The sequence below is a fragment of the Pseudopipra pipra genome, chromosome 1, assembly GCF_036250125.1.
Source record: "Pseudopipra pipra isolate bDixPip1 chromosome 1, bDixPip1.hap1, whole genome shotgun sequence".
In the NCBI taxonomy this organism is placed as follows: domain Eukaryota; kingdom Metazoa; phylum Chordata; class Aves; order Passeriformes; family Pipridae; genus Pseudopipra; species Pseudopipra pipra.
Window position 1 is genome coordinate 86,417,566 of NC_087549.1, and position 4,804 is coordinate 86,422,369.

General features: G+C 37.6%; 1 long non-coding RNA gene across 1 annotated transcript; it reads left to right on the plus strand.

Moving 5' to 3' along the window:
- The first annotated feature begins 265 nt into the window (after window positions 1–265).
- LOC135418924 (uncharacterized) lies at window positions 266–3,007 on the plus strand. Its single transcript, XR_010432751.1, has 2 exons — window positions 266–1,238; window positions 2,701–3,007. It is a non-coding gene; the product is annotated as an uncharacterized LOC135418924 (long non-coding RNA).
- Window positions 3,008–4,804: the final 1,797 nt, after the last annotated feature.

Here is a 4,804-nt window from a genome sequence, read left to right on the forward strand (position 1 = left end):
AAGCATTTGGACAACACTCTCAGGCACATGGTGTGACTCTTGGGGATGGTCCTGTACAGGGCTAGGAATTGGACTCAACAATCCTTGTGGGTCCCTTACAACTTAGCATATTTTGTGATTCTGTGACACTAACAGTCAGTTCTACTAATCCTGCATTTGGGAGAAGAATTGGAAGCTAGGAATAATAGCTAAATCTTTTTACTAGTAACTTAAAATTATTTTTTTTTAAGGGACAGAAATTGCATTGGATAATTTTAGAGGACAAGAGTCTAGCAGCTTTTATTCTGATCATAAAAGCAATTGTAAGCAGTTGGCTGAAATGCTTGTATCTGTAGTGGCCGAGTCTGGATCAAATGCTTGCTGCGGGTCTGTTCAAAGATAAATTTTCCGGGAGTTTTCCATCTCGTTACGAGGCACCCTACAGCTCCTTCTGGTGGTAAAGCATTGGAAAATGAGGATAAGGAAGACATTAAGGTGGTATCCTTTGTACTAGAGCAGCACAGATAATCAAACACAATATAAAACCCAACCAAACCAACCTAATCAAATGACTCATGGTCTGTCAAATACTTCAAGTAACAGAATGGAGATAAATAAGAGTGTTGTACATGCTTGCTTTCCCGTAGAATAATTTTCAGATTGCAAGATGCAATGCAACCCCAGGAAGTAAATGAAGTAAAATCAGAAACATTAGCAATCTGTCACATCTGAATAATAAATGTAGTGATGCTCTCTGAAAATACAACTCTACCTCCAGGATTTAGTAGCCTTTGGTAACCTGGAACATAGCAGCATTGATGTGTATTTTTAATGACATTCCCCTCCTCCCTACTGGCAAACACAAGATGTAATGCTTAAACCATGCTTCTTTAGTGACTAAAGAGTCTTAACACAATTTAAGAAATATGACACATGCCCATTGTTTTATAAATAAACACGTATCTGTCTTCTTGGAGAAAGGCCACTAGATGTACTGTAAGTTAATTATAAGGAATTAAATGTAAATTTGAGACAACCTACTAATTCTCTTCCCACCAGTCCACCTTAAAGTGATCTTTAGCACCTTTTACTTCATTGTTTATTTGAACAGTGTAAGTTTATCATTAATACAGCTCAGTCTTCTAGGCCATTTGCTGCAAGCCAGCCACTTAGTTGTCTGAAACTGATACCATGGGCCAATACTGCAGAAATCTCCCAAGTCCAGCTTTACCTTTGCATAGACTGCAAGGTGATACAAGGTAGGTTTTTCACAGCAGGAGCTGTCTTGAGTGAACTAGAAACTTTCTGGAGCGGAAGAGTTGCTAATGGCTTTCACTAATATGAACTGTTGCACTTTAAGTGAAATGGGTTTAAACTGAAAAAGGATGGGTTTAGATTACATATTAGATATAAATTCTTTACTGTGAGGGTGGAGAGGCACTGGAATAGGTTGCCCAGAGAAGCTGTGGATGCCTCATCCCTGAAAGTGTTCAAGGCCAGGTTGGATGGGGCTTTGAGCAACCTGGTCTAGTAGAAGGTGTCCCTGCCCATGGCAGAGGGATTGGAAGTTAAGATCCAGCCTAAACCATTCTATAGTTCTATGATACAGATACCATTTGAAATCCTGCAAATTTTGAGACAGAGCTGGGTAAACTCCAGACTTCCTCAAGCTCATAAGAGTCCTGCTGATAAATTTGCCTGCTTTCGAAAACTACATCATTTTCATTTTTCCTTTGCACTGCTGATGCAACTTGTAAACAGGAATCCTGCAAAGGCTGATCACTGCTTCGCAGGTATTGATTACAACGGAGCATACTCTCTTATTAAAATTTGGTTTCTTTTTTCCCTTGCTCCCTCTTTTTCTGGTATTTTATACAAGATTTCATTGCTGCACTCTCCTGGTTGGAGTACAGGGATATTTGTGTCTTCAGAAATGACTGATTTGTTTATACCTACTGAGAACAAAATAACAGGAATATATCTCTCCTCCACAGATAATTTGAGGAGATAGGCTTCCTCACAGTGATCTTTGGCTAGCATAAAGAGAGGAGCTGCTTTAAGTACTTTATAAGTACTATAAAATACTTACAGATACCTCTGTGATGCTTATGCTTTTAATATCTTCTAAACTGTCCTTTTTAGTCAAGCATTTAATGAAATGCTGTTTATTGATGAAGTTCTGCAAGAAAGTATTAGTCTATCATATTATGATCTGCATATGTGTTCTTAAAACAAACATTTTCGTAAGTCTCTGTTGGAGCTGTCAGCACATTTTGTTGCTGTGTCCCAGCATGTATGGATTACCACATCAATTCTAGGTTTTTGCACTGTTTTGCTTTGCCAGTGACCAGGCCCTTTCCACAAACTGCAAATTAGTATTAGCAATGTTTATTCTTTGGCTCAAACTTATGCCAACAATAATACCAACCTGGCCTGGGGCTGGTTTTAGCACAACTTGCATTCTTTGCTGCTCCTTTTCCCGAGGTTGCTTCATTCTGGGCTTTTAATCCCTATCTATAGAAATTGAACCTACACTGGGAGGAGGTTCTTGGAGCAATAAATAGAACACTAGAGCAACACTTAACATATCCAAACAAACCTGTCCTGTTTGACTATGGCATTACTTCCTGAAAGCCCTGCACCCTTTTCTCTCAGGTGAGATTCAAGCCCATGTGAAGTTCTAGTAGGTATTTTAGTACAACATTTCTCTTTTCTTCCTAGGCAGATCTGGAAGAAATCTCTTTGCTCTGAAGAAAATATGGCAGGACTAATTTCACAGGCTAATAGTGATTAGCTACCTAATCACTGCTTGCTGGATCCATCCAGTTTTTCTTGAGTATTTTGTAACAAGATTCCAACATTCTCTTGGTCTCTTTGAATCCCAAGCCTCTGTCATCTGCAAGAGTTCGGAATAATTATTCAATTGTATTGTGTTTATCCAAATGTCTATATACAAGTACTCTGGTGTCAGCAACTCTGTGAAATACTTACTCCTCTCATAAAAATAAACCCTTTTAATACCCCTAAAGTCTGAGAAGCGTTATTTAGAACCTGGACTAAGGGAGTACTTTCAAAAGGGCTTTGAAATACAGTCTGAACAGAAATCTTTTATTTCAATGCAGGTAGGCAACCAAATCGCTAGCTGACAAAGATATTGCATGTACATTGTAGACAAACAGATATCATGGATAGTTCAGCTTGTCTGGCCCTCTCAGTAATTACACTTGTAGCATCCAGTTCTTTTTATTAAACGCCTCTACTTATACGGTCATGATGGGCATTATCCCGAGAAGAAACATCAAAAAAATATTAGGTTTCCAGTGTTACAATCTCATGGGTAAGCAAAGAATGCTTCAGTAAACATGTGATCTGTGAAAATGAATAATTCTGAAATGTAGTATTACATTTTTCTTGGTACATGTCATCATAAGTACAGCTGCTTCATTGAAGTGTCCACTTCAGGGAGACTGTAACAGTGAAGTAATTAATTCGTCATGATTCCTTTGCACCTTGAATTTTTTTGTTTCTTGTCTGAGAAAAGAAATATTTTGTCTCCGTGTTGTTGTTTCACATGAAATTTGTCACTTCCTAGAAATTATTCTTAACTGGAATTGCAGCTGTCTTGCTCTTCTGACACAATAATATTTTAACACCTTTTCACCAAGAACAGGGGTGCAGTACTTTATTGAATCTGTTTTATTTAAGTCTAGTTCAGATGTTCAGGCAAAATGTGGATTTACAATGCGATTGGAACTCTGGGAGCTCTTAGGAGAATATCCCATAAATTAATGCTTTGGAGTAACACTAGGTGGACACCTGGATCTTCTGAAGCTGTTACATGTTCACATTTAGAATGGTATGCACTAGGTCTTCATTGCTATTTTCATACCTTTGGCACTTACCCTTCAAACCTGCATTCAGTATTATTGTAAACAGCATCAATTACTTGTTAGTGTTATGGAAATAACAGTAGGTGCAGAAAAAACACTAACTTTACCACATTCTATTGATTTTGGAGACCATCTCCGAGAAGCTGTTCATATGGAAAAGCCACCTTGTATACCATAAACCTCTGATCACCCGTATAAATAGACTTGTCACCTCTGGTGATTAATTGTATTTTTATCAGTCTAAGGGACTTGATCTTGGCTGTAAAAAGGCAGCATAGTCTTCTGTCTCACATGATGTCGTGGTACAGCCAGTACTGATGAGGTGAGGTGGAAAACTGTTGCTTCATTAGTCTCTTTCCCCTTGTGAGTCGTCAGCTGAAATAGCTACTGCAAAGTAGTAGAGATGTGAGGGACCCTATTCTCATTGTAAAACAAACAAGAAAAGCCAGCCTTGTAAGATTATACATGAGAATCCTTTGCCATTTGCAGAATTCCCTAAAAATGAACTCAAATTCTCTAGCTATTTCTTTTTCACATGCAATAAAAAGAAGCCGTTTCTTAAAGTAAAGTGGTTATTATGAGCATCTCAGAAAAACTAGCAGACTTGGGAAAAAAACATTAAATGATAGAAGAAAAAAATTCTGAGACGTACACCTTAAATGTTTTGCATGTGTAAGCCACAAGAGTTTTAAAGCTGCACTTCAGACATAATATTTGTTTCTTAGTTCTTCTATTTTTGAAAAAATACCATAGTGTAAGGTGAACATGGTGAATTTGCTTCTGAAGTTTATTACAGACATATTTAATACATTTTACAGGACTACATAGTTGAAATATTGACAGATTCATGTGGCATAGATCCATGTTTCAGAGTATAAGATGTTCTCTCAAGAAAAATACACACAAAGTAAAAAATATTATGCAAGTCAGGCTTC